The sequence below is a fragment of the Phaeoacremonium minimum genome, assembly GCF_000392275.1.
Source record: "Phaeoacremonium minimum UCRPA7 unplaced genomic scaffold PA7_03_scaffold_149, whole genome shotgun sequence".
NCBI lineage: Eukaryota > Fungi > Ascomycota > Sordariomycetes > Togniniales > Togniniaceae > Phaeoacremonium > Phaeoacremonium minimum.
In genome coordinates this window covers 263933-291728 of record NW_006921056.1, presented here as the reverse complement: position 1 = coordinate 291728, position 27796 = coordinate 263933, and positions in this window count along the sequence as shown.

Here is a 27796-nt window from a genome sequence, read left to right as displayed (position 1 = left end):
CAAACCAGCTGTGCAATCTGAGCTCTGACATTCATACTGCCATCTCCAACCCAAATGCCCCCAGCAGCTTCAATCATTTTGCGGACTCCTTGGAGATGAACAATCCAATTACTATATGCGGACTCGGCATAATCAATACCGATGAGTATCAGTGATACCGAAATGCCGACTTCCAGGGACACTGTACTTATTGATTGTGCGAATGAAGTCAATGCTCTATCTTTGAGCTCTAATACCGATATGCTTTCACGTTTCTCTTCAATATGGGATCGATGCCTGACGACCAACGCCCGCACTGCATCCAGGAGGAAGGGCGCCTCTTCTATCTGGGGAATGCAGGCTTGCCATGGATTGGCCTTGACATCGTAGGTTAGAGTGACCGGGCTGAATGTCCACGCGAAGAACGAAAGCTGCTCAAGGGTAGAAGATGAAAGCCGAAAGTAATCGGGTTGGCGACTATAGAGTACTGGAACCAAGCCTATATCAGGTGCAGAACGTCGTGTTCTATCCATGTTGTCTGGGGTTAGCGAGGTTGCTATGGCTAGGGCTTCCTGCGGGATGATGGGTTCCGATGGTTCGCACGGCGCCTGGAGTTCCACTTGGAATGTCTCCCTTTCTCGCACGAAGGCGTAGTGCGTCGTTTTACGTGAAGCTCTGCGATTCCCGGATCCTGTAGCGGAAGTTTTCCTGGCTCCTCGTGAGCGAGTCCTCTGTCCTGGATTTTGCCATTGAAGCTCCAGTGCAAACCCGCCGCACACTATTCCTTCGGCAGTGCACGCATAGCATCGAGGTCTCCTTCGATCGCAGACTCGAGACAATGACTGGCAGGTATGGCAGTCAGATTTTGCCCAGCCCAAAGAGTTCGTTCGGTGTGTTGTTGGGGGCATGAACCGGGTCCGAGGGCAGGAAACTGGGGTGTCTGTTTCAATTGATCCCATTATCTAGAACGAACGGTTTGGCTGGCGATGGAACTATACAGCAAATATCCAAATCAGATCAAAATCACCGGAGGTAAAGAGGAAGGAGAAGGACGAATGCACTAGGTATAGATAGTTCCTGCAGGATGAGATGATCTGCCTGTTAGCTAAGCTCTTCGAGCGACTGAGAATCCTTATCTCCACCAATGGTAGGGAGAAGCAGTGCGTGACACCGCGTTAATCAACAACTACCGGTATGGTAATTTTCTAATTTCGGACAAACAGCACAGCTACTAAGAGAAACCAAATGAAACATGTATCACTACCGCCCAGAAAGTCGTTTACGGCGAGATAAATTTGGATGGCTACATATATTCCAGAGTGTGTTAAGGCAATCGTATTGCAATTAAGTAGATGAAGTAGAGTCATTGACGAGATAACTGGGATTCATTCGCGTGCTTCCTGTAGCAATGCGTGATGCCACCTGCGATATATCGGCATCATTTGGTTTTTCCTTTGTATATCTGGCCTCTAGTCTAGGCCTAATGATGCCAAGAGCTTCTCATCCCTTTCCAGATCTCGAATCAGATCACCCGTTGAGACTCATTCTCCTTTAATAAGCTTTGTAACAGCAGCATCTGCTGGGTATTCTTCCACTTTCGACATCGGCAGCGTTCCTGTAACATCTATGCCGTGAATCACGGGAGCATGACGTAACGTTTCGTTATGAGCCACATTCAGCAGCTCGAAGTTGATCGATGGACCTGTGAAGACGTAGCGCTGCATAGTGGCCCAAGCAATGAGACTGAAGCTGCCAAGGCCCACGGTTACCACACTGCGGCCCGCGTTAGGATAAACCTGTCTCATTCTGTGTATCTACGGGAAGATGAAGGTTGGGGAACATACCTAATCCAGTTCAAATTTTCCAGATTGACGGGATAGGTATTGGGGAAACAGTACATCACATCAACGAATACAACCCACACACAAGACAAGATATTGAGCGGCAAGCCAAACTTTCCAAGGTTCATGCCACGGCGGGCTGGCAGAATCTTCTCACGGCCGCGCCAGGCAAGTATTCCCTGCGGAATCACATACGATGTTGTCATGAACACAATGCAAGCGCCGACCTTCAGACAGAGTCAGCATACATCTATTCGAGATGTGTGGTATAGCTTACCATTGAAGAAAAGGCCGAGGATGAACCAAGAAAATCAGCCCGTAAAGCTAATTCAGTATCAGCGGATAGCTTCACGGCAACCAGGAGACTTCATACCGTCACAAAGGCTCCAGAGGCACATGCGGCGTTCAGTGGCATGTTTAAACGAGGATGGACCTGCTTCCACCACCTAGAGAGCGGGAAGCAATTGTTGCGCGAGGCGGACCACAATTGTCTACTGGAACTGGTTATATTTGCGCAAGCAGCACCGAAGAGGCACAGTGCAAAGCCAGCATTGAGTACCGCTGTTCCAGCTTTGTTATCCGTTGCTTGGTAATAAGCTTCAATGAGAGGAAGTCCAGTGCGGGTGTGGATGATAGCGTCAAAGTCTGTGATGACGAAGCTAAGAGAAATCGCGAATGGAAGCGCTATCATCGTTAGAAAATATCATGTAGTTGCTCTAGAGCATACACTTACTAGTAATAAAGCCAATGATAACAGGATACATCTGCATTGAATCAGCAAACTCGTCTCCAACCGAATTCTTGGTACCCACAATAACCTTGGGCACATTAGCGGTTGGGTTGGGAATTTCCTCGCAAAGATGAGCTCCGCAATCCACCCCTAAATATCCGTAGAGCGCGTTGAGCAAACAAAGGACGAACGCAAAGCCGTCATTGGGCCAGCCTGTGGAGTTGGTCATGTCTGTGAACACGTCTTGCGCTGACTGATAGTTTGGCGAAGCGCATGCAAGCAGAGTAATGATGGATGCGAGGAGTAGGACTAGAGAGAAGTACACTTGAGACAGGATTAGAAATACTGATTGCGTGGCTATCAAAGCTGACTTACTTATGAAATTGTTCCACAAAGGGAGCAAACGAGAGCAAAATATGTTCAAGCTGACGGCGATCCAAGTGATGAGGACGAAGACGAGGTAGACGTGCCAATTCTCGATGACATAGTCTTCCCAGCATAGCGCGACACATCCCAATATCATCGCAGCGATGAAGTTTGTTACGCTGGCTAGTCCTAGCCACCAGCCAAAAGTACTAGTGGATGCCGCGCTGATTGATATGACCAGTGTCAGCCCTGCATTCATCGTTCACCTATCTTGAAGCATCTGAAACAAGCTCTCCGTGTTCATTCTCCTCCACGCAGATGACTCACATGTATGATGCCAATGGCGCCCACTCCGGACTTGAGACAACATAAGACCAGTAATATTGTGAGCCCGCAACTGGATAGGCAGATGCCAATTCTGCCATGCCCATGGCTATGACAAAGGTCATCAGGCCTGCGATGAACAAGGTCCAGATAGATCCCGCCGACGCCGCTTCGATGTAACCAGTGCCGAAGGCACTACCAAAGCCGTTCCAAGTAGCCAACAAGGCGTAACTCATGCTCATGAGGCTCAAAGTGCTAAATTGCCGCGGCATCTCACGGGTATAACCTTGCGCCTCTAGTTCGAGATCGTCGAGATCGTCATTGTCGGCTGTGGTGGTAGCTGGCGGTTTGAGGGCGGAGATCGACATGGCGATGTTCCAAATAAGATCTGTTACCTCGAAGGAATTCAAAAGTTAGAGGGCTTCGTTGCAGAAGTATTCCAAACACAAAAACAGGCAATCGTGTAGAAACGATGAAATCTCTGAATATCCGGAGCGGATTCCATAGGCCATATCGCTGTTATAATGGTCATTAGAAGCTACAGAGCAGTGAGTTGCAATAGCATCTGCTGGTATCAATTCGCGAATGCTTAGTCTTGATAACTACCCGGTCTAGTTCCAAGAAAAGTGGAATGAAGCACAGAAACAATTACGGAGTCGCAGTTGGTTATCTGTCGTTTCTATTGGCCACGATCCGACGGGCACCAGCCTGTCTTAGTGCAACTCTCTTTCCTGTCTGGGTTCGTTTTCAACTCTGTTGCCTATTTTGGTTTGGCTTTCTCACCTTCTTGCGACTGTATGCGTTCGGTCTTCTACGTGAGACTCATCAATTTGGCAATTCGTTCCTCAGATAGTGAAATACCCCCAGTCCTTCGCCCAAGCATATTGTCAGCAGTCAGCAGTCGAGGTATAGTACTCCGAAATAGGCAACAAAGAGACTGGATTGGGCGGCCCCAATGACAGAATGATATTGGACACAAGGCTATCCGCCAAGGATAGATACATAGCAGTATAAATCAAACCCTTAATACCGCGAAAATATCTGGTACTTCCGCGGTAGCAAAGATCTTTCTAGGGTACGACTACGATCTCCGCCATGACAATTGCTACTGATAAAGATAAGCTTGACCTTGGCGCGCAGGGTTGCCGCCATTCAGACGGCGTCTCTAATAAGGTCAAGTCGTCAGCGTCGCCTTTACCAGATGTTAAGGAGTTCGACAGCTCTATCGCTGCAGTAGACGATATTGTCAAAGCGCTCAAGATCACCGGTGGTGTCATCTTGCGCAGTTTCTTGAGTGCGAAAGAGATAGATCAGATTATGGATGATGTAAATCCGTATTTGGATGCAGATCAGCCTTGGGGGGATGGTAAAGTAGACAACGATAATTTGAAACATGTGCTCGTTCTAATTCCGACTTTATAGGAGACTTTTTCCCTCCCGAAACCCGACGGGCGTATGGCATGATGGGCAAGTCTCCCACTTTCGCTACTTCGATTGTCGGAAGTCCTCTTTGGTTGAGTGTTAGCGATGCCTTGCTCACAAGCCACATGAAATACAATTGGGTCAGTTGCTAGTTTATGTTATCGGAGTGTGATTAATGCTTTCTTAGGTGGGAGACAGGTTCGAAGAGAGCAACAGTCTTCCTCAACTCCACAATACCATCGTCTTCCGCATTGGACCTGGCGCAGGGGCTCAACCTCTGCATCGCGACGATGCCCCTCACTACCCTGACCATCGAGCTGTCGCCGAGCATGTTCTTGGCAGAGACTTTGGCATAGGTCTATTTGTGGCTGCTTCTCGGACAACGAAAGCAAATGGTTAGTTTGTCCACACGCCGCCGAGCTTTCTAATAAAAGCGTTATAGGTGCCACTAGATTCATTCCGGGGTCCCATTTGTGGGACTATCGAGAAGGGCCCCCTCAAGAAGCTCAGACAGTCCATGCAGAGCTCAATCGTGGCGATGCTTTCATAATGCTCTCAGGGTGCTTTCACGGTGGCTCCGCAAATACGACGAGGGACGAGTACCGCGTCCTCTTGTCTACGTTCAACTGCAGGGGCTGGTTGCGACAGGAAGAGAATCAATACCTAGGAAACAGTATAGATTCAATTAGAGGACTTCCTCCGGTCCTACAGGAGCGGATGGGATATGGGCTTAGTAAACCATTCATGGGTTGGGTAGACCTCAAAAGCCCGATGTCAATGCTGCACCCAGATGAGCGTAAATATAAAACGGGCCTCCTGTAGACATCTAGCTTCTGCAAATGTTCAAGATAAATTTCCAGATCTCTTTACTTGGATGGGGCTGCTACCACCGGCATGTTATTTTGAGGATTATACACTGATTCATAGAGTTCATCTGGCCTTGATAGCAACCGGGTTACCTAGGCTCACCTACCCTATCTCCCGTAACTAGCAATTGTTGGAGCATGGCCTACTAGACGTATAGAAGTGACGATCATACCTTCAAATTCTTTACAGCACTCATAATAAGCAGCCGTATCTTTTACCCGGGTCTTGTTCGCTTGTCAGTCATGATACGAAGCTATAGTCTTTTTGAAGACATCAATCTTGTCCAGGATTGAGAAAGTGGGGCGGCAAGGTAACTGACCAGCGAGAAGAGGTCTGTCAGTCCCAAACAGGAAAGAGAGATAATAATGACTAATCTACCGGTTGTGCAGTTGTTTGTAGGTGGTAGCACCATGCAAATCTCTCATGCTATTCTCGGCCAAGCGTCTATGAGCAAGTCATTAACCCACATATTTGTTATTATTGAAGACCGATCTTCAATCGGCCAGTTGACCTCATCCGAAAAGGACAACCCAATTTTTAAAAGAATCGACCTCAGTGCTCTTCCTCCTGTTGTAAATCCCATTACCAAGCATGGCGAGCTCAACAAAAAATGAAGAGGCCATCGCCCGCGCAAAGACACTCAACAACACACCATGGTGCGATGATTACGAGAAAATGATATCTGGGATGAAGTTCGTACAATTTCCTTGTGTTGCTGGATATGTCTTAACTGTGGCGACGGCAGATACGATTCGTTTGTTCCCGAGCTACTAGCGGGTCGATTACGGGCCCGCAAGCTCGTCAAACAGTATAATGAATATCTGCCCGATGATGCAACAGACGAGTCATTGGATAACCACCGTAATTCCATGTTGAGGAAACTCATTGGACATCTTGGTAACAGGGTCAACATTGATCCCCCTTTCCGAGTCGACTATGGGTGCAATATATCTATTGGGGATGATTTCTATGGGAACTTCAAGTGTGCCTACTGTCAAGCAAAGCTCAAGATTGAATGCTAACCTAGAATAAAGCATGGTCATTTTAGATTGTGCAATTGTAACTATTGGAGACAGAACGAAGTTTGGTCCTGGTGTGAGCATCTTTGCAGCTACGCACCCGACATCGGTCCAAGGGAGACGAGATCTTACAGACTATTCAAGGGAGGTGGTGGTTGGAAATGACTGCTGGATTGGAGGAAATACTGTCATCTTGTCGGGTGTGAAAATCGGTGATGGTGTTACGATTGGGGCTAGCTCAGTTGTGACGCGAGATATCCCTAGTTACTCAATTGCTGTTGGGTCACCTGCAAGAGTGATCAAAACGGTTGAACCCGTTCTAGATAGAGTGTAACAGTAACTCAAGACATCAAAAATGCAATATTTGCTAGAAACAGGTAGCATAGAGGGCTTTTAGCAGACCGTCATTGCACGATCATTATTCAAATTCCATGACTATCTTGGCTCTCATACTCGTTTCCATTCGAAGATTGGGTGAGCTCATTTGCACGACTGCCAGCCTATATGAACCTGTTGCGTGAACGCAATCGTGGCATCGTCGTCAGTGAAAGCTCCATTAGCCGTGGCATCATTCGAATTGAGGAGGATACGTGTTCTTATGACTAGATTGACATTTTGCCCACACGGAGATCGGATCACCTTTTCAGTTGAAACCACGTCATGTTTCGTGTAAACTTGCCCATCCGTCCAAACACCGCCACCTATGATGCTGGTTTCCGTTGCTGATGTCGCGGCGCGGTCCGCGAAAGAGTACGTCGACGACAAGGTCCCATTGACGCCACTATCCAGCTGTGCAAAGCCATGGTAGGTGGCATCGATGACAGCATAGGTATATCCTCCTGGATACTTGAGATTTAGGCGAATGTTGCAGTTCTTGTCTCGGTCTGCAATTCCAAATCGCTTGCCAATATAAGTGTGAAACTCATCGAACCCGAGAGATACAACTGTACGATCTTCACTAATTGCTGTGGTAACAGCCTTTCGTGGACAGCCACTACCGGAGGTACTGACGGAATTGATCTGAATTTCATTCGGGTCAGGCTGATCAGCGGAAATGAGTGGTAGCGCAGCAGTAATGACAGGAGCGAGCAGAACAAAAATGGCTCGCATGACTTCCCCAAGGCTCTCTTCGTCTTATATGCTGACGGCTCAACGGCTGGCAAGAATAGCCCTTATTGGGATGTATATCCGAAGTTGCGAGTTGCTAGCAAGCGACGTAGTGGTGATCGGATGAAGAAGGCGCCATAGATGGACTATTACCAATTACTCCTTTCTACATTAGCTATACAAAAATTCTGATTGGTAACTGAGAGGAGGAGAAGGCGAGATTGAGTCCGGCGGGCCGTACTTTTTATTTTAAAATGGGACAAAGGTATCAACGGCATCGACCTTTCTAGACTGGAGGAAGTCGTCTGCGGGTAAATGTGTCAGGTCCAGTGAGGATGCAATAAGAATAAAGTAGTGTACCAGGAGCGTTCAGTCAAGGATTTGCCAAGAATAGAGTGCGGAGATGAAGAACGGGACAAGGAATAACCCCACCTGATCTACCGCATGACCGCGTACATGCCGAGCCGTGCTACCATGTCAGAGTCTTGCAATGCATGCTTGAATACAGCATCAATGCCGACAAGTGGATAGTTAACGCTGATGGCAAGAACACGTTCGATCTCCGGAGCCACTCGATATTGCGAAAATCATTTTCTGTCTTATCTGTATTATTTGACAACAGGACGAAATGTTTCCTGGAAGCTCCCCCAGCAATTGCCTTCGTTATGTATTGACCTAATCTTGTGTTGCTTCACCTAAGCGAGGGGTGAGATCAGGATCCTCATATATGTCTACCCGGGCTAAAATTGCCATTTAGTAAGATTAGAACCAATCATGTAGGGATGATCTTTTGCTTACAAGTTTCGTGTCTATATATGAGGTCCTTGTAACTTTTGGTCGAAATGCGACAGTCCGGGACTTGACCTAGACTATCGATGTTGCTTTTCATGAATGATGACTGCAAACCTAACGGAACGATGCATATGACACAGTATAAAGTCTTCTGAGTGAGAGCTTCTATCCTCGGGACACTGAATCAGGAGTGTATTCCCGAAACACAAGAAGATATCTCATATGCTATGACAAGACTCTTGGCATCTTCTCGACCTATCAACGAAACATGTCTTTGGCTCGAACAAACGAACAAAGCCCAGCAACAGCACTAGACTACGAATCTATTATTATGAGTTACTCAAGGAATCGAGCTTCTAGATGGGCCTATCTCCTGGCTAGACGGTTCTGACACATGATGAGATAGGGGTGCTGTGACACTGGATAAGGGCTCTGTGACATCGGATAAGGGCTCTATGACGTTGGAAGAGAGCTTGATGACATTAGACGGGGCTTCGGTAATTCGAGATGGTAATTTTGTGATGCTGGATGACTGTTCTGGAACTGCGGCCAAAAAGTCCGTCATAGGTTTTTGATTTTTCTCCGATATTAAAAGGTTCGATGAATTGCTAGGTCGGCCTGGACGTCGTTTAGGCGGGTCATGGTGTTGCGTGGTACTGCCCTCCAGCGTGCCACTGGAGCCCTCAACTACCCCTCGGGGTCTTTTGCGCTCTTTGATGGATGACTGACATTGTTTTGTTGGACTTTCTGTAGGACTTATTGGCCTTTTCCTTCGGCGATGTTTTGGTGGGGGCGAGTTCTTCAGAATGTCCCGATATTCCGTGACGAATTCACTCGTTGAGTCGGGAACACTCTCATGCTCATTATCATTTGGTTCGGACGACTTGTCTCCGAGATCGGGAGCGGAACCAGAAACTGTCTTGCCAGAAGACTCCGGGGGTTCTGATGGAGAGCGAAGCGTATTGAAGTCTAGGGACATGGGCTGACATCGGTCGAGACCGTCGGTCCCAGCCCCTGACCTCTCCACATTGTTCAAAAGGACTGAGGTGCTCTGATAGCTAACAGCGGGGTCACTTTCAACAATCTGGCCCTTCTTTATCGAAGTATTACCAGGGATAGCAGACTGTGCATCATCATCATCGCGAATATCGGAAGGTTCGTTTCCTCGACCGGAATGGAGAGATTGCTGCAACGTTCGCTGATTCTTGTCTCTTGGTCCCAATTGTGGCTTCTGCGACTTTTGCTTCTTCTCCTTGATTCTCTCTGTATTGGGCCTGATCACTGCTTCGCTGCTTTTAGTAAATTATCATGCAGTTTCGAGGTTGTGATCTTACAATTGCCTCTGGTTTGAAAGGCACCCGTAGTGCATGGGGTGTCACTCCAGACTGGTCGTTGGTAGTGTTGCAAGTCTGCCGCCCAATCAATCGGTGAGTTCCTTTTTTCCTGAACTCGTTTGCGCATCGCGATGACCTTTGGGTGATTGCATCTGGAACTCCATGCCTCATGGCTCCAGCGCTCCGGATTTTGTTTGTGTGTATGATCCTTGCTGAACAGATCCCAGCAATTCCAACATTTAACAGGTTCATTGTCACATTCTATACTAACATCTTCAAGTGACCGTAGGCATGGTGATGTGAGTAAGTCTTCGTAGGTGACTTTGCGTTACCAGTTCTCTGATTTTAGGAAAGAGGAATGACTGGAAAACCTTAGCAGTAGCTGTGGTCTTTCTGGTCTTCGCAGATGTAAGTTCAGTACAGCCCTATTCTACTTTCCAGAGATCAAAGTAGATATGATCTACCAGAAGTTGACAGTATGTTTCTCAAGGTCTCTGGTGTGTAAGTGTGTCAGATGGTAGAGGTCAAATCTATATCTCTGGCTTTGTCTGGCTTTTAACAAGATTACTAACCCGAGGTCTGGTAGTTGCGGCGGCGAAGTCTGTGGATGTAAGTAAAATCTTGCTTTCCCCCGAGACCCGCGATTCGAAACTTCTTTTCATATTGATCCTAGAAAGGTGGTGACAGCAGGAGTGCGATAGTCTCTTGTATGTAGATGTGTTAGGCATCACATCACCTCCTGTCATAAATGTTAAACTTTACAGCAAGATTGCTGATGAAGGTGTTAGCAGCTGCAAGGGCTGATGTGAGTAAGCTTTGCATCTTCCTAAGATCTCCTCACCTGCTGATCTATGAAAGGAGATATGATTCGAATGTCGACGACAACAATACGAAGTCTTGGTGCGTCATCTGAATTTGCGATTTGTCTAATCTATCTATGGCACGAGCCTTGTGCCAGAGATGATCACTATGCCATATGAGATACGCTTTTGCTAACATGTGCGGAGATTTGAAGCTGAAGGGAGTCGGATGAGATGTGGTATCACCAACTCTCCCTCATTTTGCCTCCAAGTTATATATCTGACTAGTTAGGCAGCAGATGACAGGAACTTCGTGCAGGCACGTATGATAACTCTTCGTGTCTCATTTCGAACGTCGTTCAGCTAAATAGGAATCACTCTAGCATCGCCCTTTATGTACGTGGATGGGAGATCATCTCCGACAGGTGAGTTATTTTCCCCTGCCCTTACGTCTTTATTCACCACTATTTTTGGACAAAAGGGCGTGGATTAGTGACGAGATTTTCCCTCCTACCACTGGCTCATCACTGTGCTAACAGCTATTGAGACCAGCCAGCACGGGGTGACTCAATGGGCAAGTTCCCAAATTTTCGATCTTGGGTTTGTTAAACATGCTGATCAAAGCTTTAAGCTAGGCCTGAGAATTTTTCCTGGTTGGTAGGCCATCTCTTCATGTAAGTTTTGACTTGAAAGCCTGTAAGCTCACCTAGCGACAGAAGTGCGATAGAGTTCACGAAGGCCGTGGTTGGTAAGCTTTATCAACCTTCTAAAACCGTCAACGAGTTTTTGACTAATTTAGGCTGTGATTGATGAGAAGAGGCTGTCACGCTCAACCAGAGTTGCGAGGTGAATAAGGTTTACGGTGGGTACCTCGTCTAAACTTCAGCAGGGTAGTTCATCATTTTGATTAAACCAGGCCACTTCATGTCGGTATCGCTTTCTAGCATTGCAGCATATGCAGATCGGACTGCTGATACGACATGGCTTCTACGTAGGTGGTTGACGGCTTCGGATACTGTCTGTAAGTTTAACTGGCTCCTTGATCTTTATTGCAGATAATTGATGAGGCTTTTGTCCTGGTGTATAAGACGCCGACTTTCAAGGTGAGCGTGCAGGCTCACCGCTGAGGACATGGTAGGTAGGTAATTCTTTGTTCTTTTCGCTGACAAAAGCTGACATGATGGTGTCTATTTAGCTGTCAAGGAGATTGAGGCTACGACTGGTGGGTAGGCGACTCTTCGCTAGAAGCCGATTCTCATATCTGATACACTAGAACGCTCAGTACCGTCAGAGGCAATGCTGTGGTAGGTAAGCGATGCCCTAGTTGATAATTTGATCGATTCTGACGTAAAGTGTCTCATAGTAGCACGGTCGAGGCTCTCAAGGCTATGGTGGGCAAGCTACCTCCTGTCATGACGTCTGTGTCATGTCTAATTTACTAAAGTGTCTTCACTACTGGCAGGAGCCTTGAAGCTCGTTGTCATGAGGGTGGTAGGTAAGCAACTTCTTGGTTAGTTGATTTGCTTAAACTGACATCATAGCATCTTTTCAGCTGCGAGAGCTCGAGGCCCTGTCAGTACATGGTGGGTGAGTGAGTCCTTGAAATAAGGCCCTTAGTGTTTCTGACGTACTAAAGCTTCTTTACAATTGCTAGAGCACCTATGTGTTGCTATCATTGTTGTTGTAGTAAGTTTACTACTTATCTGCTATTTTGACTACAATCCCTGATATATTAGGTCTCTTCACAACTGTCAGGGACCTCGATGCTCTTTGCCGTGAAAGGTAAGCAACTTTCTCTGCGAAGAAATCTATCATGTCTAATTTGCTAAAGCCTCTTCATTGCTATCAGTTGGTCCTGTCAGAAAAGCCTACAAGTGAGTAAGTCAATCCTAAACGGTTCATAAACTTTTCGTGTGCTGAAAAGTAATGACAGGTTACTAGGCATCAGAAAGAGGACTATTGATTGAGAACATTTTACTGTGTTAAATTGGTTACTGTGAAGAGAGACAATGGTATTATGTCTCATTGTGTATCTTATGGTGTATTGGACAGAGCGATCTGAGCCAAATCTGATCAAATAAATAAGGAAAATACCTATAAAAACTTCACCGCCCAGCTGTAAACAATTAAAAACTGACAAGGGACCTCTCGTACATTTCCATATGAGCATCCCAATTTGGCAGGGCTTTATCTGGCTGCTTCAATCCCTCGTCGTACTCTTGATATCCATCATTCCAATCCTGTTGAGACCATCGAAGGTTTTCTGCCATCATCATCAGCTCCTCGACGTCTCTGCTAAAATCTTTCTCTAGGGGGAAATTGCATGAAATCGGAGAGCTGCCGTCGATGATACCCTGGATGATTTGCGGCCAATCCTCACAACAATAGCCGTCATACTCATCAAAATTTGAAGGATCTTCGTGCATTCCACTTATCCACGCGAGAAAGCCTGGATAAGGAAGTAGCTGTCGACGATAACTCTCTTCGAATCCCTTCTGCCAAACAGCGCCCTGGATTACCCACTTTTGAAAATTATGTGCAGAAATTTCAGGAGTTGCTGGATCTCCGTCTAACACAAGAGAGATGGCAGGTGGAAGCGTCAGTGCCTCAAGTGCCCAACTGACCGCACGTAAAGGTAGTTTACGAGAAGAGACAGGTCTTGGTGCAAAATATACATTAGTCCAGACACTGACGCGGCGTTCGATGCGAAGCTGCGCGTTCTCGGCACAAAAAGGTATCAATCCTTTGCCGTGAGTTTCCGGGAAGGCGACAGAGGGGTTATCTTCAAATAATATGATCTTCCGCATGTGAAGGCGGATTGTTGGGTTGCATTGTAGGAATCGTATCGCTATTGCGGCGGCTGAAAAGTGGTATTTATCACGATCGGTCTCGCAAGGGCCGTTGAATTCTTTCTGCTCAGTCCATGAGTAGCACATTCCCTCGTGATCGACGTCGTTCTTGAACCCGACCTTAATATCTTTGCTCATCCTCGCAAGCTCCTCATCAGAAGGAATCATCCAATTTCGTTCATGCAGTGCAAGGTCAGTAGTACACGAATCGCCTCCAGAGTTCACCTATTGCAGAAGAACATGGATGAAATCGAGATTCGACGATGTCGCAACACCTCTCCATTGAGTCAAGTAGTAGCCATAATTCTTTGTCCCATATGACACGTCGGGCATGTCAGGAATGCTAGGAATGTGAGGCTTGACAGCATTTATGAGGGGGGTGAACGCTGGGAAACGTTTTGCCATGTATTCCCACGTTGAGTCTGTTATGGGTCCCTTCGCTGCGTGCTTCACTAGACAGTGGCTCTCATAACGGCAAAACATATCGAATAAAAAGTCGAAAAGAAAGGCTCGATGGCGCATATTTTCAACTGTTGAAAACGATACGACGTTATGAGCGACGGCAAGCCCCTCCATCTCCTGGGCCAAGAGCTTGCATGTGCTTTGGAGTGCGAGATGCTGCCTGCATGGGGTAGCAGGCCGGAGTTTGCCTGTGTCGGCATTGTACACGTAGCCACCGTCAATCGAGGTGTAGTACATGTAGATCATGTCGCGCACCTCGCGAGGTATATCGAGGAAGTTTGTGGTAACCATGGTTTCGGTGTCTCAATGGTCGCGCAGGTGGTTTGCGATTGTGTTGAAAGTCGCAAGATGGAGATTAAGAGATTAAAAACTGCTATGAGTGCAAAGAATGGAATTGAAAATTGCGGTGCAGTAGTGAGTATGTTGAGGGAAAAGGTGAAATGTTAACGGGGCGCTTTCGTGAGATGGTTTTAAGGTGGAAGTTCGAACGTTCTTCCGAAAGGAATGACTCTTTCGGTGTGTACCTATCTTAGCGTACTCAGGTGAACTTTTTTTCGGGGCGGGCGGAACGTAAGTTCATTCGCAACGTCGAAACTAGACTTTGCAAATCGTCCGGGTCAGCTCAAAGCTATTTCGCAAAGTACCAGTATTAGGCATAACAAAAATCTATACGCACGCAAAGCGAATTTTCTGATTGGAAGATCTCCTATTGGCCAGATGACTCGGTCTCTACCACGACGTCTTTCGATGTCAATACCACATGGTGACGTTTCGCCGGCGGCTTGCATCTGATCTACGAATGCTTGTACGCGAGAGGTGTTTTCTTTCGATTGCCTTCACCCGTTGATTGCATCACAGTAGGCGACATAAGTCTCGATGCGGCGTGGCCTTCGCTAAACGTCCATCCAAAGTCCCATAATATCTATAGCGTGTCCGCTTCTGTTACGTATAATTATCTCCGCAGCAACTGTACTGTGCCTGATATAGTGCTGCGTACTTGTAAAAAATCTGCCATTGTCATTGCATCATCTGTTGCAAGGTCGCTAGCTCAAATAGCCAAGACGTGCCAATCACGAAGGGAATATTATCGGTTGCCAAGGTCCCGACCATGCTGTCATATCGTCTCTATACAGGTCTCCAATCAGCGCGACGGCTCAAGCGTGGACATACAAAGGCATAGCAGGACTTGCAGGGTAGGGCACACTGATCTCACATTCAAAGCAAAGATTTAAAGGTCCTGAGCTTGTTTTTTATCGAAAGAGACCTTCTCAATGATACCCAAAGTGAAGCCGTATTATGTTATAGTATAGTAGGTGTCGAAAGTCTTTCATAGAGCCGATCAGACTAAGTCCTCGTATATCCTACAAGGTAATTATTCTGCGTGTCAGAAATGCGAGGATATGCACAACAATGCAGAGCAAATAGCATTCATCCAGTGAAATAAAAGTATTTTGCAGTTGCGACGGCTATCACCGATATGCACATCCAGATGATGTCAGCGATTCGACACCATGCTGTACATGATCGGTCTTGCGTGGTAAGAGTCCTTGCAGGAATTGCCTTTCTGTCACAAAAGGTAGGGAATCTATTGATCACCTAGGTGGCCAAGATCTGCTCCCAGACGTAGTCCTTGCAAAAGGTCAGTGTTTTCAGATACCTATCACAAGGTACTACCAATGTATTAAAGCCAGATCTCCTCGCTCACCTGAGCTGTTCTGAACTATCTCAAGTAGCGACTGGGTAGCGACCGAGTAAGTGGCGACAGGTTAGGTGGATGAGTGGGATGAGTGGGTACAACTTTTGGGGCATACAACAGTCTATACCTATCCGCGATCACTTGGAAATATATTGGATTGCAAGGGACACCTCACTTTGACGTCAAGGAATACTGATGTGTCTCGAGTATGACTGGATTGGATGAGTCTGATCTCATGGCACAGTGATGACTGCACAGCGAGTGAGCCACGTCGATTAAATTCGTTGCGTTTAGGACAACTCAACGGGCCTCTCTTTGCCGGGGAGCTGGACAGAATCTGGTTGTCAAATTAGTATAAGTAGGCTGAAAGTAAGCACAGCAAGATTGTGGATTTCTTTGGCATTCGGTAACTTTTACGGTCTGAAACGCAGGCCACTTAACCTGAAACCCGACTCGATCTTCACTTTGAGAATCTTATCAACCATGTCTACTGCAGGAGGAGGTGGTAGCGGTCGCCGGGACTCGCCTCCCACAGATCCCCCGACGCCGCCTGCGGACCCTCCCGCCCCGCCCCCGCCTCCTGGAACCGGCTCCGGAAGCGGTTCAGGCAGCGGCCAGCAGGGAAATACGGGGAACTGATGTTCAGGTCGTCACCTTGGACACGATAGGCTGGGCTCATACAGCCAGCGTCTAGCTAGGTAGTGCTGTCTTTCAGAAGTGGTTTGAATTGAACGCGAGCATTGTTGTTGAATTGACTGACAAAGGGCGACTGCACTGTGACACTAAGCTAGGCGCACCTTGGCTGGAACTAACGCCTTTTTTGAGCAAATCTGTCCGGTAACAGTCAATCAGTGAATATCTTGATTAAGTGATCTGGCGAAACAGCCCTAGATAAGAGGTGGTAATCGGAGTCCACCGGAGCTCGTACTGTACTATACAGTACACGTACATCACGCCCCGCGGCTCCCCACCCTCTGCCACACAACTTACAAGGAGTGAGAAGCTTGTTACAACATCTTGATTGTGATGCATCGGATTCGCCTGTAGCACGTGTTGTTGCCACCGACACCCCGTGAAGGAACCTGAAGTTCACCTCCAACCATTGCCAATGAGCTGTGCCTGAATCTCTCACGATGCAAACTATCCCGTAGCTGAGACCGCACTCTCAGTAAAGGCTCTCCGATGTAGTTCAACCTTGAATAGCTAGCAAACTTCCTGGCTAGGTATCGATAGGCAGCTGGGTACCACCGCCGCTGCATGCAGGTAATCGCAGTGCGTTGCGCTATGCACATCATTGGATCTTTGGCCTTATCGGTGTGTCAGCTCTATCAGCTGGTTGACAACCTCGGCCGTACCTCCACTCCTTAACAATGCTCTATCTTCTAATTACCCCTCAGAGAGTTTCTGGGTCGGCGAGAGATTTAAGCTTTCTGTCCCCTTGCCTATAACGCCGCATACCCCTTAAATATAGAACAAGTTCACCGTCTAGGCGTTCTAGTCATCATGGCGGAAATAGATGAGAAGAATGTGGTCCCTGATTCCTCCGATAACAAATCAGAGCCAGGCGTGGAGCTCACTATTCACCGAGATGAGGTTGAACTGGCTCATATGGGTTACGTCCAGGAGATTCCTCGGCGGTTTACATTGCTCAGTATCTTTGGCATTGGGTATTCGGTTTGTGGTACGGCGACTGCCCTCATCATCACCCTTATCGCAGGATTGGGCAGTGGAGGACAGGCACTCTATATTTGGGGACAATTGCTGATGTATGCGGTCTCTTTTTGCGTGGCAATCAGTCTTGCCGAACTTGCTTCTACCTGGCCCAATGCAGGCGGACAGTGTAAGTCATGGTACCGTCCATCGTTTTGCATTGTTGTTCTTAAACTAACAGCATCACAAACAGATTATTGGTCTGCCATGCTGGCGCCACCTAAGATGCGTCACATCATACCATTTGTCGTGGGTACAATCAGCTGGGGCTCAGCTGTAGTGACATGCGCCTCTGTCACCCTTGGAACAGCCCAAATGATCGTGGCTATGTACACGATCCACCATCCAGACGCTAATACTGATCCTTGGGTGGTCTTTGTAACGTACCAGATTTTCAACGTATTCATGTTTGGATTCAATTGCTGGGAACGCTTCATCAATCCTATCAGCAGGGGATGCCTGGCTGTATGCGTTGCATCTGCCGCCATCATATTCATCACCATGCTTGCTCGGGCTCCTACAAAGCAATCTGCGTCCTTTGTTTTCCAGGGCTTCACCAACATTACTGGATGGGATGACGGCTTGGCGTTCTTAGTAGCGATGCTTGCTATCAATTGGGGCTTTTCGTGCCTGGATGCTGTCACGCACATGGCTGAGGAGATTCCCGATCCAAAACGAAACGTTCCTCGCGCAGTCATTGGTACTGTATCTATCGGAGCTCTTTTATCGTGGCCAATGGCCATAGCGGTCATGTTCACAATACAAAATGTTGACGATCTACTTGCCGGAGGAACGGGAGTGACATCCCTAGATTTGTTTCTACAGATATTCGAGGGAAAGACCGCAGGGCCATTGGCACTGCAGAGCCTTATTGTTATCTGCATGACGGCATCTAATTTCGGCATCCACACATGGCAGGCTCGTTTAGCGTGGGCATTTGCAAGAGACAATGGCTTTCCGTTCTCCAAATACCTCAAGAGGATCGCACCTGCGCCTTACGAGGTTCCGCTGTGGGCTCATCTCTGGAGTTGTGCATTCGTGGCCCTCCTCGGTTGTTTGTATCTCGGCAGCAGTATCGCCTTCAACAGCTTTATAAGCGGGGGCATATTGATGCAGTATGTTAGCTACAGCATCTGCATCATATTGTTACTGAAGCGAGGTCGTGACAATATCCCCCATGGGCCTTTCTGGCTCGGTAAAATCGGGCTGGTATGCAATGTTGTGACGGTCTGCTGGACGCTCTTTACTCTCGTCTTTTACTCCTTCCCTCCTTACAAAACTGTCACTCCCTCCACAATGAATTATGTCAGCGTCGTTTTGGTTGGCTTTCTTGGCTTTTTTGCGGGCTATTATGCCTTGTTCGCAAGAAAGACTTATACAGGACCACCGATAATTGACTGAACATTCAAGGGAGTGGATCTGAGCTGCAAGGCTTATACAAAGTTGGTGAATGGATCGACGATACAAGACTCCAGGGAACATAGATCTGTGGCTTGGCTTCGGGCTTTTTATCGGTGAGGAAACAAAGAGCATCAAAGAACTCACAAGCAGCTAGATAATACCTTCCAATGTTGATCGATATGGGGTTTGATTAGACGTAATGTCACCACCAATGCTGGACTCTGCACCTCTCTGATGTTCCGCGTTATTTGCAGATGATATATTAGCTTGTGAGAACCTAGATTCTCTAAGCTCTTTCCTGCTTTATTTGTAGAGTTGAGTCAAAAAGTTCATGAGATCCAGGGCCCCACAATCCGGCAGTTGAGTCCGAGGGAGGCAATGAGGAGCGCTGGATCCGTTGAGGGGTGCAGGCGGAAACTACTGCTCAGAGGGGACACAAAACGCCCCCCCACTAACAGCTCAGCCAATACCAAGCGATGGCCATCCTTATCTCTCGGCTGGACTAGTGTTACGCAAGAGTATCGCCCATCGACCCAGACCCTCCTCAGGCTTGTACTTAAAAGGGATATTTGTCCCTTCTATCGCAACGTGACCTCCTTTGCCGAGACCGGGCCAACATCTCTATATCAGTATTGACTGATCAACACCCGCAGTTATGGCCATTTCTTCCTCTATTCAGGAACCCGGGAAGTCCTCTTCGAGAGTATGTTAGAGGCAGTACGGAGCCCTGAATAGTTCCAATCCAAATTGTTACACAATGGCTCTTGACGTCATATATACAGTTCTGACAGGACATGCGAGTCTCTTGACATACGGCCTCGCTCTAGCCTTCATGAGCATCGTCCTTGTCACGGTCCGTCTGTCAAAACGAAGAGGCAACCTGTTCTCAAAACCCAATTCAACATCCATAACACAACCGCAGACATATGTCCTCCAATTTCCGCCATCACGTCGGCATACCCTAGCTGAGATCCCGGGTACCAAGGACAAGTCCATTCCATCTGACCTTTCACCTGAGCTTCTAAAATCAAAGGCCTTTCCGACAACCAGATCTCCCGGCCCTAATCAAGATCATCAGTTTACGCCGACAGGCTTCTCTACCCAAGAAGTCAGGGCTCTCGGCAGATTGCCCGACTATTCGATCCTCAGCGGCGTCCGGCATCCCGAACCATGCGGTCCCAAGTTTGATATTAACAAAGCGGTTTTCCGTCCCTTTCGTCCTTTTAGATGGGGGTATCATCAGACCATGTGTATGCTTCAGGTCACAGCATCGCCTCCATTGTATCAAGCTAACAGGTTCTCGATGTAGCGTTGATGAAGTTTGAACCAGATTTCTGGGTTGAGCTAGAGCAAAATTATTTCAAGACCATGGCAGCTCGCAAGGAGCTATTGAAAAAGCATCCTGACCGTGTCTTCTTTCACAATCCCGGCTCTGAGCTTGCGTGCCGAGAGCTAATGGAGATGCTCGTACAATTCACTTGCAAACGGTATCCCAAGTACTTCAGCATGTCAGAAAATAAAGCTATCCTCCACAATCGCCTCTTAAATACTGAGACCAATCTCGACACAACGCATCCTCTGCAGGTCATATTTGACAACATTCCGGAAGATTATGGCATCATGCTACGCAATGAGAACGATGGCCTTTACTATCTTCGAGCGGCTATGGTCTGCTCCTCAGTTGGATGGGATATAGGGCAGCATCGTGATGAGCCCTTACGCATGATTCACACTCATGTACCTGACTACGCCTCGAAGATGGCGTTCAGCATGGATAGATTCTTTGCCAAGATGCCTGTGGACCAGCCTATACAGCGATGCAGCTGGAGCTTGGAGGATCATGCTCCGCTCTTCAGCAGTCCTGTTGTTGTACCAGACTGGAAACGGAGCGCATTCGATGCGGAGAAGGAGAAACTTACAGTTGATGATATCAAATTACGCTGTGATTGGCAGACTCTTCGTCGACTACCCCTAAGCGCCGCCATTGTGTTCAACTTCAAGGCGGTTTTCACGCCCCTCACGGAGCTGCGAGAAGAGCCATATATCCCCGCCCTATTGCTAAAAGTGCTTCAGGAGGGCAAAGAGAATCTAATCACCTACAAGACAGTAGATCATGTGAAGCAGGTGACGATATCAGCTCTTGAAAAATGGGCACAAGAGCAAGTGGCAGCCGGCATAGTACCCCCGGATTGGGAAGTTGGGACTCTTGAAGATAGCCCATTTTTTCCGGGCTGGGAGAAAAAGTGGCATAATCAACAGGGGTTTTAAGCCTCGACCTCGCTTTAAAGGTAGGGTCAGAAGTTTGAAAACGTGAATGCTGGGCATTCTAGGACTATGAATATGTTGCCTTGATTGCTACTGAATAGGAGACTATCAATTAATATAGAGAATAGCATGAATATCACCATCAAAAGGAACTATACTACCATATATGCCTTGCACCGATGAGATGAATGACAGCAGAATTTTTACCGCGTGAGCTGAGATAAGGCTTGGAACCTGATACTACAAGATAAGAAAAATGTAAGGCATGTGATGACCCATCCGTATCGTGACGGCCATCAGTCACTTTCATGAATCACGCCGACTCAAAAAATCGTCGCTTTGTTCTTTTCGATTCATAATGCGTTTACCGTGCATTACCGAGACTGATTATTCAGCCGATCACAATTGCCTTGATTTCGATACTTTCTCGTTGAGATGATCCTTCCGGGGCTGTCGGATCAAGAAATGCCGAGTGTGGACACACTGTGCTTGTTAATGAGTGATCATTATCTTTATGGGATGTATTCTCACCTGTTGCTTCTGTTTGTAGACTGTCATGAAGCTTGAAAACAAGAGCATCATCCCAATCCATTCCCCTTTTATAAAACCATCTATGGCTTGGATTGTACAGAACTTCATAAGCTTCGTCGACTAGATGCGGATATACGATGTCCACAGGAATCAGGTCACTTTGATCAACAGTCCTGAAGTCGCAAACAGCGAGAGGACAATCTTGTACTACCGACAAGGGTCGCCATACACTGCATCACGAGATGTCAGCAATTATGCTATCGTGTGAGTCCAAGCAAGTCTGCATTATGCACCTGATGAAGCGGACTCGTTTCTTGAGAAGATCTCGGTAGTTTTCTTTGAAATAATGTGGTAATCTAGCCTGAGATGTGCGTGGGCCGGCATCTAAGAGAATAGCTTGTCAGATCAGATTGTGGGACGATCATTCCATAATTTCATGTGGTTAGTCCAAGCAATCTTTTTAGTTACTTACCGCAGTGTACGCGAAAGAATGGGGTCTTCCAGTTTCCCTTTGTTGACGAGTTTACGCCATGTTTTCGGAGCTAGCGACATTTGAGCTCTGCAGCCAGATCAAATATCTGGATAAGAAGTTACTGACATTGTAGTCATAGATGAAAACTGTTTCACAGTCCAGATAGGTTTGCAGCCATGATGTCATCTTTGGAAGATAAGAGCATCGAACAGTCAAGTCATTATGTGCCTCCAATCGGACGGAGCATTTCACAAACTGAAAACCAGAAGATGCTAGATAAAACAGAGACTCATGCCCAGCTATATCGAATATGTTGACAGAACAATGAGCCGGACATATGTTGGACCTTCTCAGGCCCGTAAGCCATGGAAGTTGACACTTGTATGGCTTTTCTCGAAGATATAGTGCCAGTGGTGCAAGGTAGTTGAACTGCGTAGGTCTAACAAATGATAATTTCAAGTCAGCTATTTCCTTGTCTAACAACTCTGTAGCTCGTCGCAAGTCAACTGAGACTGTTGAAAGTCCCATCTCGTCTTTAACATCAAAATAGTTAGCGGTAGGACGTACTCTAGAACACTGGCGTGACATACGCGAACTGGAACAGCTGACGGAGAAGTCAATTTGGCCAAAGAACGTCTTTTGCACATGAACTGAACTTGACCATGCATGCCACGGATGATCAAAAAGCCGATCTATACTAAAGCTCCATGACAAGACTTCTGGATGTTCTGCTTCCCATTGACGATAGATCAGGCTGCCTGGATATGGTGGCCAGAACTCTCTCCATGGCTGGGATGAGTCTGCCGTTTCACTGTCTCTCAACGTGCGAGTTGGATCAGGCTGTAGACTATCACCATAAGCCAGGAGAAGGATAAATCTGAGGTCCAGATTGATTCTCTGGGAAACATCATAATCACTCCCTCGGTCGTATAACATCATGATGAAATCGGTCATAGAGTAACCATGTTCACGCGCAGCCGATGTGTTGACCTCGATGCCCAACGAAGGGCATGATATGAGATCAGGTGGAATCTTGATGGCGGGGTGAGGTCTGGACGGTTTCGTAAAGACATTCGCCCAATCGCAAATCAGTCTTCAGCCCGCCTCTATGCGAACATTCCTCTGCCGCCATTCAACAGGCCGTGTCACTACATATACTGCCAGACTGCCATCCTCTGTGTTACCATCGTTCCTCTTGAGGCCCTTTTGGTAAGCACGTAACAGCATGATTTGGAGCATTGTGAATAATCTCAGCAAATTTTCCCACAGTTCCTCGTTGGCAGTAATGTATCACGCCATCTGAACTGTTGATCGTGGGCTGATAGGATGATTGCCAGGTCATTATATCTTGGGAAATTCTTCCGAAAAGATTGGGGTGCCGTCCTTGTTAGGTCGTGCTTGGTCTTCCGTGAGGCCCAGACCGGCTGGAGGGACTACTTGATGTGAAAAGAGATGAAATCTATCAACCGGTCTGAGTTGATCATGACTTTCATCTGATAGAGGGACGAGGTATAGGCTCAGTAGAAATGACCTAACGCTACCCTGCTAAGCCAGAATGTCAACATGTACAACGTACTTGAGCTGCCTATCTGCAGTACCTTAAAAATAGCACCGTGCACTTTGAATGGATGTCCTCTGCTCCATTACTTAACCCCGCAGTCAGCCACATTCCCAACCGGTCTGAAAAGGACGCCCCAGTGGGATCACAGCATGCCTAATGTAAGACAACCCGAAAAGGGCCGTGATACTGGGTCAATATTTCTGTTGCGGGAATCCCTTCACTTTACGTCCGACTTATTTTACCCCAGAGCGTGATTCGTCTCATACGGGAAACCCCAACCCCTGATGTCCGAAGGGTCGCCCTGGTCAAGGCGGCGAGTTGTCAGGCTGATACTCATCACTTCACCGCCAAAATGCAGGTATGTATCCTTAATTGTCTCATTCCAGCCAAAGAAACCCCGAGGCCTACTCCTGCCCCCAGAATATGCCGATTGACACGCTTTTGGTTGTTGAAATACTACTCTGCCTTCTACAAGTATAACTACGAGTGATCTTCCCCACATTTTCAAATGGTCGAAACGCAATATGCTTTATTAATATGACATTCCTGGTCTATCTTCGAAGGGAGACACTAACATATTTTGTCTAGAAGAGGAAGTGTCCTTTTCCAGACGACTCTCCCGCCAGAATGGCGCAGCAGCGACAAGATCCATTCCCTGTTGCTCCATCATTAACCATATTCTCCCCAGAGGATCAAGAGGCATTAGAGAAAGCCGCCTCAATCCTTAATCAGCCTGTTGATAATTTCCTCCGGGCCTTCATTACAACCAGAGCATCCACTGACAAGGGCGTGACTTCCTTCACGCACTCTTCCACTTGGAACAACGGCTATAGTGGCCTCAAGGAACATCGAAACAACATGGCAGTTGTCGATGGCTTAGAGCCTTCTAATGACGAATCTCGAGATGACTATAGCGACGAGTTGTTTCCCCAAGACCCTACCGCTCAGGATTGGGACACATCTGCATCAGACTTCCTTGACGGAGCAAACCGTGGGCGTGTCGGCGTACCTGGGAGTATGAACACCTGGATCGACGAGTTCTCAAATTTTCCGGAGCCAGTTCTGGGAAGCAATCCGTATCAACAGTCTGGCATCCATACGTCTATTATGGGTGCAGGCACGGACCATGAACGCAATAATCCAACTCAAGACACATATAGGCCTGTTACCATGATACCCTTTTCAACTTTCCATCTTACATCAAGCTCAGAGGTTTTTCCGACTGAGTTGTACACAATTGATGAGCACTCTCGACCCCTAAATGCCTTCCATTCTCTAGATTTTACAGCATCCGTCGACGTTCGACGGCCTACTAATGATGCTGTCGAGAATTGGGAATCTATCGACGCTATGATTCCCGTGGCAAAGCCGGAGATGTGTCACACAAACCCAATTGCCTCAAATGCTTCTGAAGAAAGCATTCCAGCTGTTTCTCATGAGAACGCCATTAAACCGGCAGTATACTCAGGCAGTGTTGAGCATGGGTTTGAACTGATTTCCTACATCCCCAACAAGACGCCAAAACCCACATCTGTATCTCGACCCCAGCGTCGAGGAGGGTTTCGAGATCAAAGACGAAGGGAGGAGACAGCAGAAACGCGCAAACTAAAGGCTTGCGTACGTTGTCGTATGCAAAAGATTCGTGTAAGCTCTCTTAGCAGCTATAGTACAAAGCAGCAATTAACGACATGTTCAAAGTGTGAAGCCGATACCAATGATCCTCACGGAGTCTGTCAAACATGCAAATCAGTCTCAAAGCAGAAGATCTATACTCTCCCATGTGTTCGCTACCGGATCACTGAGTGCACGCTCTTTCGTAAGGGCAAAGGGCCAGGGTTGGATTTCACTAGCAGGTGGCCAAAGATGGAGCTGAAGGACATCACCGACTGGGCATCTACAGAGGTGCGACTCATAAAGGTCAAGTCCGATGTCTGCGATGTCCCACTTCAACTCTTTGTGAGGAAGTTCAACCCTCATCCTCGAGACTCACTCCACCGATCATGGATGGATGACAAGACTAAGAAATTTTGGAAGACGACACCATATGCCATCGTGAACATGTCGACAGCCCAATCAACCATGCGAGATTACATAACTAAAAACGTATTTCGATGTGTAGATTATTTCTTGAAAACTCAGAGTGGCGATGAGTTGGTGAAACAGACATATAAGTTTGCTAGAAGATACATGGAAAGGGTGCAGGTAAGGGAAAACTCCTTTCTCAAGAGAAGAAAAACAGTGAGGTGATATCCTTGGGAGCAATGCTGATGTGCGGATGTAGGCACCTGCTGAAAGGCTCCTTCTTGGCAACTTCTTTCGACTTTGGTTCGCAGTTCGACGCACTACCACAATGGAACACATCGAGGGAGACGATACGCTTGATATGGAGCCTGAGAAGAATGACCGGTCGTTTCCACTCTTTGACAAAGTTCCCTTGCCACCGGTGATGATTCAACAACTAGATATGATCCTTACGCTCGGCATTCTGGTGCCTCTCAACAAGCAGGTGCTCGAAGACTTCCAAAAGGTCGTTCTAGAGAATCGACCAAGAAGCTGGATGACGATTTATTTGATTACCTTCATGTCATTACATAGCTGTGCAAAGGTCTCAGATGAGAACTATAAGAATGCAAGGAAGCAAGGTCTCCGGGTAATGCTTATTTCAGTATTCTGGAATGTCATCGCATTGCTAACATCAAGCCTTCCTGACAGCGACGCTACGCCATTCCAAACTTTATCTCTGAGCGGCATCATGGCGCAAATGTCTTCTTATCTCATTACCACTACCGCACTCAGCCCTGTAATCCATTCGAATTGGATTGGAAACAGAGGCACAAGACTCCCTTTGCTGACTTCACCACGGAAGACATTCTGTTCCTCGAGAAAACAAAGAAGCTGATGGAGGATAGAGGTATGGCAAATCATCACTATAGGGTAATCCACTCCACTCACAGTCAATCCTTTCTAGCCGATACAATCAGTTACATCAAAGACCAGAATCTTTACGAAGACGAATTATATTTCATATCCCAAATGTTTGAGGAGAAATGGACACCGCGGGAGACAACGATTGATTATGGTGACGGAACAATTGGTGATTTTCCGCTCAAAAAGTACTATGATGGCAATAAGGCCTAAAGAATTATTTGTAAACTAGTCTTTCAAGCTCTATTCTAGATGATGATGCAAATGACACGAACCTCTCCCAAAGAACTTCTGAGCCAGTCCCCCGAGCTTGGCATGTAGGAAGAGTGTTTCCACGGGGGTCGACAATCCTGTCATTGACACCACACTGCTCAAACAAGCCGCTCAGAAATGATTGTGACTTTTTTTTCTCGAGGGAGAATTTCTGCCCGAGCCAGAGTTTCCGACCGGTCGCCCAAAAATGGCGGCCAAATGAGATTCTCCCGACCGGTTCAGCCAAGCGGAGTGTACGTAGCTTCGCTGATAGAAAATATGAGGCGCCCAATGGGATTTGAAAGTGGGACACAAACTGTGTGACATCGTACCTTAGGTCGATTATAGTAAGACGCCGGAGCTGTGGACTCATGCAATTGTACATGACTAACCAATCTAAGGATGTTGATAGAAACCAAAGTGCTTTTACCGGTCAGTGTTCCTTTCGATATCACACCGGTTCCATTTAGAGAATTATAGCATTTGACAAGATTCGGCCGGTGTGTTCGTTTGAAGGCAAGGAAGATGAGACGTTGCAAGTCCGTCATTGAGAAAACTGTATCATACCGATATTACTCGGGTAGTGACATTTGAGCATCCTAAAATGGATACATAAGCGACGGTATGCCCTACTAAGCCGGTACCTGTTGTGTCCAGCAACTTAATCAAAGCTAGATCCCTGAAGCTGCGGCAGAGAACCAATTATCATCGTCACTCAGGATTCACATGAGCCCATTAGAGGACCACTATCACTGTTTGAAGCATGTTAGTCACATTCCAGGCCACAAACGAATTTACATTGGGAGTCGGTGGAGCTGAGGCTGAATGTTTGGGCGTATTATTTCCTGAAGTACTCGATGATGAGGAACTTGGCCGTGCCGTTGTTCTAAATCGACCCGAGGAAGGACTGGTCAAAGGGCCGTATACGGGTTTGCTACGTTTTAATGGTAAGGAAAAATGACATCCTCAATGCAATGTCCATGTTTAAAGTGACAAATGATTCAGGTATCTGCGCATTACCACACCAGTCAAATACCGAAGCAACTGCCAAAAATACACAAACCTGGTCAACATTTGTATCTTTGGACACC